We start from the raw sequence: 15,957 nt of genomic DNA on the forward strand, positions 1-15,957 counted from the left end.
TTGCCTCTGACATAGTCGGGGGCAGCTGTCCCCTTTCCCTCGCCTCATTAAAGGTTCTCATCAGTAGCGGGGCGAGCAAGCCCACATATTTCCTGTAAAATTCAACTGGGAATCCATCCGGTCCCGGGGCCTTCCCCGCCTGCATGCTCCTATTTCCTTTCACTACTTCCTCCATTTCGATCTGTGCTCCCAGTCCCACCCTCTCCTGCTCCTCCACCTTAGGAAATTCCAGCTGGTCCAGAAAACACATAATTCTCTCCTTCCCATCCGGGGGCTGAGCTTCATATAATCTTTCATAGAATGCCTTGAACACTCCATTCACTCTCTCCGCTCCCCGCTCCATCTCTCCCTCCTCATCCCTCACTCCCCCTATTTCCCTCGCTGCTCCCCTTTTCCTCAATTGGTGGGCCAGCAACCTGCTCGCCTTCTCCCCATATTCGTACTGTACGCCTTGTGCCTTCCTCCACTGTGCCTCTGCAGTACCCGTTGTCAGCAAATTAAATTCTACATGTAGCCTTTGCCTTTCCCTGTACAGTCCCTCCTCCGGTGCCTCCGCATATTGTCTGTCCACCCTCAGAAGTTCTTGCAGCAACCGCTCCCGTTCCCTACTCTCCTGCTTTCCTTTATGTGCCCTGATTGATATCAGCTCCCCTCTAACCACTGCCTTCAGCGCCTCCCAGACCACTCCCACCTGGACCTCCCCATTATCATTGAGTTCCAAGTACTTTTCAATACACCCCCTCACCCTTAGACACACCCCCTCATCCGCCATTAGTCCCATGTCAATTCTCCAGGGTGGACGCCGTTCTTTTTCCTCCCCTATCTCCAAGTCCACCCAGTGTGGAGCATGATCCGAAATAGCTATAGCCGTATACTCCGTCCCCCTCACCTTCGGGATCAACGCCCTTCCCAAAACAAAAAAGTCTATTCGCGAATAAACTTTGTGGACATAGGAGAAAAACGAAAACTCCTTACTCCTAGGTCTGCTAAATCGCCATGGGTCTAATCCTCCCATCTGCTCCATAAAGTCTTTAAGCACCTTGGCTGCTGCCGGCCTCCTTCCAGTCCTGGACCTCGATCTGTCCAGCCCTGGTTCCAGCACCGTGTTAAAATCTCTACCCATTACCAACTTCCCCACCTCTAGGTCCGGGATACGTCCGAACATGCGCCTCAGAAAGTTGGCATCATCCCAGTTCGGGGCATATACGTTCACTAAGACCACCGCCTCCCCCTGTAATTTGCCACTCACCATCACGTATCTGCCCCCACTATCCGCCACTGTGGTCTTTGCCTCAAACATTACCCGCTTCCCCACTAGTATAGCCACCCCCCTGTTTTTCGCATCTAGCCCCGAATGAAACACCTGCCCCACCCATCCTTTGCGTAGTCTAACCTGGTCTATCAGTTTCAAATGCGTCTCCTGTAACATAACCACATCTGCCTTAAGTTTCTTAAGGTGTGCGAGTACCCGTGCCTTCTTTATCGGCCCGTTCAGCCCTCTCACATTCCACGTGATCAGCCAGGTTGGGGGGCTCTTTACCCCCCCCCTTGTCGATTAGCCATCCAGCTCCTCACCCGGTTCCCACGCAGCTGTATCCCCCCCTGGCGGTGCCCTCCCGCCTCGCCCACCCCACCCCATACCAGCTCCCCCTTCTCCCCAGCAGCAGCAACCCAGTAAATCCCCCTCTCACCCCCCCCCCGCTAGATCCCCCACTAGCGTAGTTACACCCCCCATGTTGCTCCCAGAAGTCAGCAAACTCTGGCCGACCTCGGCTTCCCCCCGTGACCTCGGCTCGCACCGTGCGACGCCCCCTCCTTCCTGCTTCCCTATTCCCGCCATAATTATCATAGCGCGGGAACAAAGCCCGCGCTTCCCTTTTGGCCCCGCCCCCAATGGCCAACGCCCCCAGCTCCTCCACCTCCCTTCCTCCCTCCCCCACAACCTGTGGGAGAGAGAAAAGTTACCGGGTCACAGGATTAACAACATAATAATCATCTCTCCCCCCTTTTTCCCCCCTCTTCGCCCCCCATATTCGCCCCACCACTTTGTCTCAAATGTTCTTTTTTAATAACCCGCTTATTCCAATTTCTCTTCAACAATAAATGTCCACGCCTCATCCGCCGTTTCAAAGTAGTGGTGCTTCCCTTGATATGTGACCCACAGTCTTGCCGGCTGCAGCATTCCAAATTTAATCTTCTTTTTATGAAGCACCGCCTTGGCCCGATTAAAGCTCGCCCTCCTTCTCGCCACCTCCGCACTGCAGTCTTGATATACGCGGATCACCGCGTTCTCCCACCTACTGCTCCGAGTTTTCTTTGCCCATCTGAGGACCATCTCTCTGTCCTTAAAACGGAGGAATCTCACCACTGTGGCTCTGGGAATTTCTCCTGCTCTCGGTCCTCGCGCCATCACTCGGTATGCTCCCTCCACCTCCAACGGACCCGTCGGGGCCTCCGCTCCCATTAACGAGTGCTCACATATGCCCCGACGTCCGCCCTTCTGCACCTTCAGGAAGACCAAGAATCCTTAAATTCTTCCTCCTCGCATTATTCTCCAGCACCTCCAGCCTTTCCACACGTCGTTTATGGTGTGCCTCGTGCATCTCCGTCTTCACCACCAGGCCCTGTATATCGTCCTCGTTCTCGGCAGCCTTTGCCTTCATGACCCGAAGCTCCCGCTCCTGGGTCTTTTGCTCATCTTTTAGCCCTTCAATCGCCTGTAATATCGGGGCCAACAGCTCCTTCTTCATCTCCTTTTTAAGCTCTTCCATGCAGCGTTTCAAAAACTCGTGTTGTTCAGGGCCCCATATTAAACTGCCACCTTTCGACGCCATCTTGGTTTTTGCTTGCCTTCCTTGCCGCTGCTCTAGAGGATCCACCGCAATCCGGCCACTTTCCTCTCCTTTTTCCATCCGTATCCAGGGGGGATTCCCTTCTGGTTTACCGCACAGTGCTTTTAGCCGTTAAAATTGCCGTTGGGGCTCTTATTAAGAGCCCAAAAGTCCGTTCCACCGGAAGCTGCCGAAACGTGCGACTTAGCTGGTCATCGCCGCACCCGGAAGTCCCATGTTCAATTTATAACCCGAAAACCAGCCAAATTCCCCCAGAATCCTCATAATTTATTCCATCCCTTCTAGTGGGTCCGAAACATATCGGAGCAGGTCATCTGCGTATAGCGAGACTCTGTGTTCCACCCCTCCCTTTCCAGCTCCTTCCAGCCCCTTGAGGCTCTCAATGCAATTGCCAGTGGCTCTATGGCCAGCGCAAACAGCAGTGGGGAAAGGGGGCATCGCTGCCTCGTCTCCCTGTGCAGTCTAAAATAGCCCAATGTCAACCTGTTCATCCGTACACTCACCACGGGCGCCTGATACAGCAACCTAACCCAGTCGATGAAGCCCCGTACAAATCCAAACTGCCCCAGCACCTCCCATAGATAGGTCCATTCCATCCGATCAAATGTCTTCTCTGTGTCCATTGCGACCACTACCTCTACGTCCCTACCCTCTGGGGGCATCATGATCACATCCAGCAACCTTCTAATGTTGGCCGCCAACTGCCTGCCCTTAACGAATCCCGTCTGGTCCTCCCCAATCATGTCCGGAACAGTCTTCGATTCCAGAGGACAAGATTTTGGCCAACAGTTTGGCGTCCACATTTAATAAGGAGATCGTTCTGTAGGACCCGCATAGCTCCGGGTCTTGTCCCGCTTCAGGATCAGTGAGATAGTGACCTGTGACATCGTCGAGGGAAGCCCCCCTCTCTCCCTTGCCTCATTAAATGTCCTCATCAGCATTGACCCCAGTATCCCAGAGGACTTTTTATAAAGCTCCACTGGGAACCCGTCCGGCCCCGGGGCTTTACCCGACTGCATGGCCTTCAGCCCTTCTGCTATTTCTTCCATTCCGATCGGCGTCCCCAGCCCTTCTACCAACCCTTCGTCCACCTTCAGGAACCTCAGCCCTCCTAAGAATTGCCTCATCCCCTCCAACCCAGCTGGGGGTTCCGACTCATATAGCCTGCTATAAAACTCCTTAAATGCCCTATTAACCCCCGCTGAATCTCCGACGAGGTTCCCATCCCTGTCCCTTACTTTCCCAATCTCCCTGGCTGCCTCCCTCTTTCTGAGCTGCTGCGCAAGCATTCTGCTGGCCTTCTCTCCATATTCATATATCGCCCCCCTCGCCTTCCTCAGCTGCTCCACCACCTTCCCTCTGGTTAACAGGCCGAACTCCACCTGTTGCCTCCGTTGTTCCCTTAAAAGCCCTGCCTCTGGGGTCTCCGCATATCTCCTGTCGACCTGAAGTATTTCCCTTATCAGTTGGTCCGTCTCTGCTCTCTCTACCTTCTCCCTGTGGGCCCGTATCGAGATCAGCTCCCCTCTGACCACCGCCTTCAGCGCCTCCCAGACCATTGCTGCCGAGACTTCCCCCATATCAGTAACTTCCTGATAGTTCTGGATACATTTCCTCACCCGCCCGCACACCTCCTCATCCGCTAACAGTCCGACATCCAATCTCCAATGCGGCCGTTGGCCACCCTCCTTGCTCACCTGTAGGTCCCCCCAGTGCGGGGCATAATCCGAGACCGTGATCGCTGAATACTCAGTGTCCACTACCCCCGTCAGTAAAGCCCTGTTCAAGATGAAAACCTCAATCCGGGTGCACAGTTTATGCACGTGTGAGTAAAAGGAGAACTCCTTCACTCTCGGTCGCCCAAACCTCCATGGGTCCCCCCCCCCATCTGCTCCATAAACCCCTTTAGCTCCTTTGCCATTGCTGGCACCCTGCCTGACCTTGTGCTTGACCGGTCTAGCCTTGGGTCAATGACTGTGTTGAAGCCCCCATGACCAACTTATGCGAATCCAGGTCCAGGATCTTCCCCAACATCCTCCTTATGAACTCCACATCATCCCAATTTGGCGCGTGCACATTCATGAGTACCACTGGCAGCCCTTCCAGCTTCCCACTAACCATGATGTAACGGCCTCCCACATCCGCAACTATTCTTCCCACCTCGAATTACACTCGCTTATTAATCAGGATCGCGACCCCTCTAGTCTTAGAGTCCAGCCCCGAGTGAAATACCTGGCCAACCCATCCCTTCCTTAATCTAATCTGATCGGTTACCCTAAGGTGCGTCTCCTGTAACATTGCCACGTCCACGTCCGCCTTCAATCCCCTCAAATACACGAACACGTGTGCCCTCTTAACCGGCCCATTTAGCCCTCTTACATTCCATGTGATCAGCCTAGTTGGGGGACTTCTTGCCAACCCCCGCTCCGCCAATCAGTCATAACCTTTCTTAGGCCTGTCTCCAGCTCGCGCCCCGTGCATCCGTAGGCCCGCCCCCAGGCAGCCTCTGTCTCTCACCACGCTTTTGTCCTCCAGCAAAAGTCCCTCCCCCATCAGCAGAACAGTTCCCCCCTCCCCCGCCAATAACAGCACTATGCAAACCGCCCCCTTCAACAAGCATAACATCTGCTCACCCCCCCCCCCCCCCACGGTGCTTCTGTGAGCCAGCCTGCCTAGCTAGCTTGGTAGCCCCCGCCCATGGCGCCAGACATTTTCCCACCTATTGTTCCCCCCTCCCCCACTCGGCCACACATATGCAAAAGAAAACAATCCCAGCTCAGATGACCGAAAGAAACAAAGAAAAGCAAAAACCCCACCTCGGAAATTCACACCTCCATCCCTCATCAGTACAAATGCAAACTTTAACTCACGCAAATATGCGGCAGCCCCAGGATCAATACAGACGGGATTACAGATATAGTCCAAAAACAAAAACGTTTTTAACATGAATGCTGCAGCAAAGTTCAAACACCTCAGTCCACTGCCAGCCGTTTCCTTCTGGCGAAGTCCATCGCTTCCTCGGGCGACTCAAAGTAGAAATGTTGCTCCTCATAAGTGACCCAAAGACGGGCCGGATTCAAACTTCACCTTCTTCTTGAAAAGGGTCGACTTTATTTGGTTGAACCCTGCTCTTCTCCTGGCTACGTCTGCGCTCAGATCTTGGTATATATGCAGGATGCTGTTCTCCCACTTACAGCTCCGTGTCTGCCTGGCCCACCGTAAAATACACTCCTTGCCCAGGTACCTGTGGAATCTCACCACCATCGCCCTAGGGGGGTCCTCTACATGCGGCTTCCTCGCTAGCACTCTGTGAGCCCTGTCCACCTCCAAGGGCCGGGTGAACGTCCTCTTCCCCCTTAGCTTCTCGAACATGCCCACTATATATGCCCCTGTGTCCGCTCCTTCGGACCCCTCCGGGACACCAACGATTCTCAAGTTCTACCGACGGGACCTATTCTCTAGATCCTCCACCTTCTACTGGAGCCTTTTCTGTTGGTCTCTCAGCATCCCCACCTCCACCTCCATTGCTGTTTGGTGTTCCTCCTGCTCAGTCAGTGCCTTCTCCACTTTCCGGATCGCCCGATCTTGAGCATCCAGTCTGAGTTCCAGTCGCACAACCGACTCCTTAATCGGGTCCAAGCATTCCTATTTCTGCTTGGCAAAACCCTCTCGTATGAACTGCATCAACTGCTCCGTCGACCGCTGGGTCGTCGAGCCAGGGCTCCGGTCCTCCGCCCTGCTTTCTTCCGCTGCAGCTTCAACCCAGGCCTTCTCTGTTTGCCTATTCCTTCCTTTGCGAGCACTCCTGGTCCGCCTCTCCTTGCGCTGATGTAGGATTCCTCCTCACAATTACGCCCACCATCAATTTTCCAAGTAAATTCTGAGAAAAAAATCGTGGAAAAGGTCCAAAGGTCCGACCCGAGCGGGAGCCACCAAATGTGCGACCTACTCCTTCATGACCGCCACCAGAAAGGGAGGTTTTTAAGGTCATCTCGGGGGTGGTACATGTGAGTTTGGAGCCAGGGCCACTAGGAGCCATTTTTGGAATGTCGGACCGGCCCGGGCTGCAGGCGGGTACGGGGGCAGATGTTTTAGCCTGCACCTCGCTTATTGCCCGGAGGTTGGTCCTGCTGGGGTGGAGGTCTGCTTCTCCGCCCTGCGCCTCGGCTTGGCGGGAGGACCTGCTGGAATTTTTGATGTTCAAGAAGGTGAAGTTTGAGCTGAGGGAGAGGATGGAAGGGTTCTAGAATTGTTTATCTTGCACTTTCAAGAAGTGGATGCCATCAAACAATAAGCGGGAGGGGGCTATTGGGGGGGGGGGGGGCGGTGTTGAGTACATTGTTTACTTTGTATGGGTTGGCCGTTGATTCTCTTTTGGTCTTTTTTGTTTAGTTGTATTTGGAATATATATGGGTGATGTTTGGGTTTGAAGGAGATGCTGGTTGGGGCACTGATATTGTATTTGTTATTGTTGGTTTTCTTTCGTTGTGTATTTGATGGAAATGTGGAAAATGAGGAGAATTTCAAAAAAAAAAATGTTTTTAAATGAGGCCACCCTCGGATCCGTCTGCAACTCCGACAGATCAACTCCGACACCCCAAATATGGCCACTAGGAGACTGGACTCCAAATCCATCTGTAAAATCTTCGAAATGATGCTAGAGAAGGAGACTCAAAAGCTCACCAGCTCAGTACACGCCACAAACATATGCACATGGTTTGTCGGGCCCCTCCAGCAGTGTTCACAATTATCTTCCACCCCCTCAACCAGCCAACTCAACCTAGTCCTAGTTAAATGCGCCACCTTCAACTCTATCAACCCCAGTCTCACACACAACAGTCACCCTATGCAAGGCCCCTCTTCTAATACCACCCCCAACTCCTCCTCCGGCTTGGCCTTAATCCCCACCAGGGATGCAGTATCCTCCACCTTTATCCTCCCGTATATTGCCAAGGTACTCTCCTCTTTCAGCCCCACAAGCGTCAAACCCTTTTCCAAATGTGTGGGTGGCGGCGCTACCTGAAACAATGGGAAACTTGTTGTATGAGGAGCGGTTGAGGACTCTGGATCTGTACTCGTTGGAGTTTAGAAGGATGAGGGGGGATCTTATTGAAACTTACAGGCCTGCATAGAGTGGAGGTGGAGAGAATGTTTCCACTTGTAGGAGAAACTAGAACCAGAGGACACAATCTCAGACTAAAGGGACGATCCCTTAAAACGGAGATGAGGAGGAATTTCTTCAGCCAGAGGGTGGTGAATCTGTGGAACTCTTTGCCACAGGAGGCTGTGGAGGCCAAATCACTGAGTGTCTTTAAGACAGAGATAGGTAGGTTCTTGATTAATAAAGGGATCAGGTGTTGTGAGGAGGAGGCAGGAGAATGGGGATGAGAAAAATATCAGCCATGATTGAATGGCGGAGCAGACTCGATGGGCCGAGTGACCTGATTCTGCTGATATGTCTTATGGTCTTGTGGAAAACCTTCCTCGCAAAGTCCCGCACCTGCAGATATCTGAAGCTTTCAGCCTGCGAAAATCCACCGATCACTCCAGCCGAAACCAAAAACAATTGAACTGGAAGAGCTGTAATTGCCTGCATTTACAATTATCAGGTAAAGGAGAAGGCGGGGAGGTGGGTGAAGCTGAAGTGGGAGGTGAAGTGGGACGGTAACAGTATACGTATATACCAGGACCTTACGCCAGCTGGTGAGGAGACGGGCTTCATTCGGGCTAAGGCAGTATTGTATTCACGCAACCTGCAGTTTGGTGTGGTCTACTCGGTGAAGCTGAAGGTCACACATAACAGCAGGAACTACGACTTCGAGACGCCGGCAGAGGTGGAGGCGTTTGTGAAGGCAGAGGGCCTGGCACTGGACTGAGTTTGGACTTTGACGTTTTTTGTTCTGTTTTTTCCTTTATGTTGTCCTGTCCCTTTATGGCTGTTTATCTTTAATTGTTTTTGTTAAGAGGTGTTTGGGCTGGGGAATTTGGGGATGATAGCCAGGATGTGTTGTTGTTTGGGTTTGCCGGCTTGTCACGTTGCAGGGTGTTGGGAGTTTGGAGGGGTTGGGTAAGGGGACGGTTTTGTGTTTTTTCGATGTGGGGGAGAGGGCTCTGGCAGGGGCCGCCACACTAGCCAGCGCAATGTTGGCTGGCGAACGGGTGCGAGTGGGGGAGGGGCCGCAGTCATTGAAACCTGTATGGGCAGGTTTCAATGGGCCTGGAAGGTGTAAATGGTGGGAGCATGCAGACGGTATGGGTGAGATGTTTTCAAGAGGAAGTGGTTTGGGGGGGGTTCTGGGAAAGGGGAGGGCTAGAGCTGGGTCTCGCCAGCTAGGCCGGGCCTGGGGGGCCGATCATGATGGATAGGAAGGGCAAGGGGGTGAGGGACTCCCTGTCAGAAAGGTGACGTAGAATGTGCAAGAGTTGGGGGGACCGGTGAAGAGACGACGGGTTTTCTTGCATTGGAAGAGCCTGAAAGCGGACCTGGTACTGTTACAGAAGACCCATCTGATGGCGAAGGACTAGACGAGGCTGAGGAAGGGCTGGGTGAGCCAGATGTTTCATTCGGGCTTTGACAGCAGAACCCTGGTGGCTGGCGATACTGGAGTGAGGCTCCAGATGGAGAACAGTATGAACATAGAACATTACAGCGCAGTACAGGCCCTTCGGCCCTCGATGTTGCGCCGACCTGTGAAACCACTCTAAAGCCCATCTACACTATTCCCTTATCATCCATATGTCTATCCAATGACCATTTGAATGCCCTTAATGTCGGCGAGTCCACTACTGTTGCAGGCAGGGCATTCCACGCACTTGTTACTCTCTGAGTTAAGAACCTACCTCTGACATCTGTCCTATATATATCTCCCCTCAATTTAAAGCTATGTCCCCTCGTGCTAGACATCACCATACGAGGAAAAAGGCTCTCACTGTCCACCCTATCCAATCCTCTGATCATCTTGTATGCCTCAATTAAGTCACCTCTTAACCTTCTTCTCTCTAACAAAAACAGCCTCAAGTCCCTCAGCCTTTCCTCACAAGATCTTCCCTCCATACCAGGCAACATTCTGGTAAATCTCCTCTGCACCCTTTCCAATGCTTCCACATCCTTCCTATAATGCGGTGACCAGAATTGCACGCGATACTCCAAATGCGGCCGCACCAGAGTTTTGTACAGCTGCAACATGACCTCATGGCTCCTAAACTCAATCCCTCTACCAATAAAAGTTAACACACCATACGCCTTCTTAACAACCCTCTCAACCTGGGTGGCAACTTTCAGGGATCTATGTACATGGACACCGAGATCTCTCTGCTCATCCACACTGCCAAGAATCTTACCATTAGCCCAGTACTCTGTCTTCCTGTTATTCCTTCCAAAATGAATCACCTCACACTTTTCTGCATTAAACTCCATTTGCCACCTCTCAGCTCAGCGCTGCAGCTTATCTATGTCCCTCTGTAACTTGTAACATCCTTCCGCACTGTCCACAACTCCACCGACTTGTGTCATCTGCAAATTTACTCACCCATCCTTCTACGCCCTCCTCCAGGTCATTTATAAAAATGACAAACAGCAGTGGCCCGAAAACAGATCCTTGTGGTACACCACTAGTAACTGGACTCCAGTCTGAACATTTCCCATCAACCACCACCCTTTGTCTTCTTCCAGATAGCCAATTTCTGATCCAAACTGCTAAATCACCCTGAATCCCATGCCTCCGTATTTTCTGCAGTAGCCTACCGTGGGGAACCTTATCAAACGCTTTACTGAAATCCATATACACCACATCAACTGCTTTACCCTCATCCACCTGTTTGGTCACCTTCTCAAATAACTCAATAAGGTTTGTGAGGCACGACCTACCCTTCACAAAACCGTGTTGACTATCTCTAATCAAATTATTCCTTTCCAGATGATTATACATCCTATCTCTTATAAACCTTTCCAAGATTTTGCCCACAACAGAAGTAAGGCTCACTGGTCTATAGTTACCGGGGTTGTCTCTACTTCCCTTCTTGAACAAGGGGATAACATTTGCTATCCTCCAGTCTTCTGGCACTATTCCTGTAGACAAAGATGACTTAAAGATCAAAGCTAAAGGCTCAGAAATCTCCTCCCTAGCTTCCCAGAGAATCCTAGGATAAATCCCATCCGGCCCAGGGGAATTATCTATTTTCACACTTTCCAGATTTGCTAACACCTCCTCCTTATGAACCTCAAGCCCTTCTAGTCTAGTAGCCTGAATCTCAGTATTCTCCTCGACAACATTATATTTTTCCTGTGTGAATACTGACGAAAAATATTCATTTAGCACCTCTCCTATCTCCACGGACTCCACACACAACTTACCGCTACTGTCCTTGACTGGCCCTACTCTTACCCAAGTCATTCTTTCATTCCTGACATATCTATAGAAAGCTTTAGGGTTATCCTTGATCCTACCTGCTAAAGACTTCTCATAACCCCTCCTGGCTCTTCTTAGCTCTCTCTTTAGGTCCTTCCTAGCCAACTTGTAACTCTCGAGCGCCCTAACTGAACCTTCATGTCTCATCTTTACATAAGCCTCCTTCTTCCTCTTGACAAGTATTTCGACTGCTTTAGTAAACCACGGTTCCCTTGCTCGAACACTTCCTCCCTGCCTGACAGGTACATACTTATCAAGGACACGCAGTAGCTGTCCCTTGAACAAGCTCCACATTTCCATTGTGCCCATCCCCTGCAGTTTTCCTCTCCATCCGATGTATCCTAAGTCTTGCCTCATCGCATCATAATTGCCTTTTCCCCAGATATAACTCTTGTCCTGCGCTATATACCTATCCCTTTCCATCACTAAAGTAAACGTAATCGAATTGTGCTCACTATCACCAAAGTGCTCACCTACCTCCAAATCTAACACCTGTCCTGGTTCATTACCCAGTACCAAATCCAAAATTGGCTCGCCTCTCGTTGGCCTATCTACATACTGTGTCAGGAAACCCTCCTGCACACATTGGACAAAAACGGACCCATCTAAAGTACTCGAACTATAGCGTTTCCAGTCAATATTTGGAAAGTTAAAGTCCCCCATAACAACTACCCTGTTGCTTTCGCTCCTATCCAGAATCATCTTTGCAATCTTTTTCTCTACATCTCTGGAACTTTTCGGAGGCCTATAGAAAACCCCTAACAGGATGACCTCTCCTTTCCTGTTTTTAACCTCAGCCCATACTACCTCAGTAGACGAGTCCTCATCAAACGTCCTTTCTGCCACCGTAATACTGTCCTTGACTAACAATGCCACCCGTCCCCCTCTTTTACCACCTTCCCTGAGCTTACTGAAATATCTAAACCCCGGCACCTGCAACAGCCATTCCTGTCCCTGCTCTATCCATGTCTCCGAAATGGCCACAACATCAAAGTCCCATGTACCAACCCATGCCGCAAGTTCACCCACCTTATTCTGGATGCTCCTGGCATTGAAGAAGACACACTTTAAACCACCTTCCTGCCTGCCGTACACTCCTGCAACTTTGAAACCTTACTCATGACCTCACTACTCTCAACCTCGTGTATACTGGAGCTACAATTCAGGTTCCCAAGCCCCTGCTGAACTAGTTTAAACCCTCCCGAAGAGCATTAGCAAATTTCATCCCCAGGATATTGGTACATATCCTCTGGTCCAGGTGTAGACCATCCCATTTGTTGAGGTCCCACCGACCCCAGAATGAGCCCCAATTATCCAGAAATCTGAAACCCTCCCTCCTGTACCATCCCTGTAGCCACGTGTTCAACTCCTCTCTCTCCCTGTTCCTCGTCTCGCTAGCATGTGGCACGGGTAACAACTCAGAGATAATAACTCTGTTTGTCCTAGATCTAAGTTTCCACCCTAGCTCCCTGAATTCTTGCCTTACATCCCTATCCCTTTTCCTACTTATGTCGTTGGTACCTATGTGGACCACGACTTGGGGCTGCTCCCCCTCCCCCTTAAGGATCCCGAAAACACGATCCGAGACATCACGGACCCTGGCACCTGGGAGGCAACACACCAACCGCGAGTCTCTCTCGTTCCCACAGAATCTCCTATCTATCCCCCTAACTACAGAGTCTCCAATGAATAATGCTCTGCTACTCTCCCCCCTGCCCTTCTGAGCAACAGGGACAGACTCTGTGCCAGAGATCTGTACCCCATGGCTTACCCCTGGTAAGTCCCCCCCCCCCCCCCCCCCAACAGTATCCAAAGTGGTATACTTGTTACTAAGAGGAACGACCACAGATTAAAGTCCAATAGGATTGTTTGGAATCACCAGCTTTCGGAGCACAGTTCCTTCATCGGGTGATTGTAAGACGTGTTGTTGTGCTCACCCCAGTCCAATGCCGGCATCTCCACACCAGATGGAGAAGGTAGTGGAGGACGAGGGGAGGCAGGTATGTGATAGTAACGGGTGTGTTGGAAGGGAGGCTGATGGTATGGGTAGCCCATATGCTCTGAACCAGAACAACGGTGGGTTTGTGAAGAAAATGGTGGCTACCATTCTGGATTTGGATAATCACCAGTTGATCTTGGGGGTGGGTGGGGGGGGACTGGAATACATTGTTGATAGATCCCGGGGTGGAGCAAAGGTGCTGGTAGGGTTTATGAAGGAGCTGGGAGGGCTGAACCCATTGAAGGTTTTACATCCATGAGATAGGAAATACTCGTTTTTTTCATGGTGCATTAGGTATAATCGAGGATCAACTTTTTTGTGGTGGGGAAGGCGCTGCTTGCTGGGTGAGGAAGGCAAAGTACTCGCCGATCAAGATATCGGACCATGGGTATTGAACATGATGATCAGCCATGATCATAATGAATGGTGGAGCAGGCTTGAAGGGCTGAATGGCCTCCTCCTGCTTCTATTTTCTATGTTGTTTCAATGATTGACTTTTTTGTGGTGGCGAAGGCGCTGCTATCTGGGGTGAAGAAGGCAGAGTATTCGGTGATCGTGATATCGGACCATGCTCCATACTGGGTGGAACTGGTTTTGGAGAAGGGACCAGCCCAGAGGCCGGCTTGGAGGCTAGATGTGGGTTTAATGGCAGACCCAAAGTTTTGTACTAAAATGGAGAAGGTGATTGAGGAGTATGTGGGCTTTAACGGGAATGGGGAGGTTTCATCATCAGTCTCTGGCAGGCGTAGAAGGTGGTAGTGAGGGGCAAGGTCATTTCATTCAAGGCAAAGGTGGATAGGGAGGCACTGTAGGAGCAGCAGTGGTTGATAGAGGAGCGGCCTGCGAGTAGCACTGGAGCAGGTGAATAAGATGTTTGAAGACTTTTATAGGGATTGTATAAGTCGGAGCCTCCGGAGGATACATTGGAGATGAATGAGTTCCTGGAGCAACTGGAGTTTCCGGAGGTGGGGAGGAGGAAAGGGTGGGACTGGAGGAACCAATGGGGGTGGGAGATGTGCAGGCAGCGATAGGGAAGATGCAATCGGGTAAGGCACCAGGGCTGGATGGGTTTCCGGTGGAATTTTATAAAAAAGCTAAGGATACCTTGACACCGCTGATGGTAGAAATGCTTGAGAATGCAAAGGGTAGGGGAGTATTGCCAGAGATGGTGAGCCAGTCATCCGCCTCACTAGTAATTAAAAAGGAGAAGGATCTGGTAGAGTGAGGGATGTACATTTCTCTACTGAATGTGGATGCGAAGATATTAGCATAAGTGTTGGCATTGAGATTGGAGGAGTGCCTTCCGAAGGTGGTGGGGGAGGATTTGTTAAGGGCAGGCAGCTGTCATTGAATGTGGTGCTTTCTCTGGCAGAATGAAAGGAGTTGAAGGTGGTGGTGGCATTAGATGTGGAGAAGGCATTTGACAGGGTGGAGTGGAGCTTTCTGTTTACAGTGTTGGAAAAATTTGGAAGTCTGTGGCACGGTGGAATTGCTGTACAAGGATCCAACAGCATGTGTACGATATGAACAAATGATATGAATTCGGGGTATTTTCCACTATTTCAGGGAACGAGGCAGGGATGCCCCATGTCCCCCTTTCTGTTTGTACTGGTGATAGAGCCCTTGGCGATTGCGCTGAGGGGTTCAGATTTATGGAAGGGGATAGTGAGGGGGTTGGTGGAGCATAGGGTGTCTCTGTATGCGGACAATCTGCTATTGTACATCTTGGACCCGCGCTCTTTGGTAATGGATATAATGGGATTGCAAAGGAGATTCAGGCGTTTTCATGGTAGAAATTGAATTTAGGGAAAAGCAAGTATTGTGTGGTCATCTCCAGGGGTGATAGTGGCTGGGGTTGCCATTCTGGATGGCGACAACTCATTTTAGGTATCTGGGTGTGAAGGTTACGTGGGATTAGGCACAGCTTCGAAAGCTCAATTTCACAAACTTGCTTGGGAGGGTGAAGGAGGACTTGTTGTGATGGAATAGTTTCCCCTTGTTGTTGGCAGGTCAGGTGCAGGCAGTGAAGATAAACATTCTGCCGCAGTTTTTGTTTCCATTTCAGTGTCTGCCGGTCTTTTTACTGAAGTCATTTTCAAGGGGGTGGATAGGCTGGTTTTGTCGTTTGTGTGGGCAGGGAAGGTGGTTAGGGTAAAGAAAGCGGTACTCCAAAGGGAGTGTCAGTTGGGGGGGTTGGCCCAACCAAACTTGCCGTACTATTATTGGGTGGCAATGCGGAGAAGGTGGCTGTCGTCAGGAGATGGAGGCCTTATGGTGCGGATGGAGGCGGGTTCCTGTAAGGGGTCGGAGTTGCAGTCGCTGGCAACGGCGCCGCTACCGTTTGCCCCAGGGAAGTATTCAAGGAATATTCCGAGTGTACAGTGGTGGTAGCCACACTAAAGATTTGGAGGCAATTCTAGTCGCACTTTAAGTCAAGGTGACGAATGTGATATAAAATAGTTACTTTAGAGATATTAGTTAATGTAATGTAGAAATAAGCCACTTTGATTCTGGCAAGTAGAGACAAAGGATTTTAGACCGCATGGAAAAAGCAGGAAGAGGTGTGTCTATGAGAGTGATGCTGCATTGATAGGGGCCGGAGAAAGGGATTGGAAGTGAGCCAATCAGAATAGATCAAACAAGTCAGGAGGGACATAGGATGACCTATGGGTGTCGAGTATGTGAAACTTGATGCCAT

This window comes from Scyliorhinus torazame, chromosome 2 (genome assembly GCF_047496885.1).
Source record: "Scyliorhinus torazame isolate Kashiwa2021f chromosome 2, sScyTor2.1, whole genome shotgun sequence".
In the NCBI taxonomy this organism is placed as follows: Eukaryota; Metazoa; Chordata; class Chondrichthyes; order Carcharhiniformes; family Scyliorhinidae; genus Scyliorhinus; species Scyliorhinus torazame.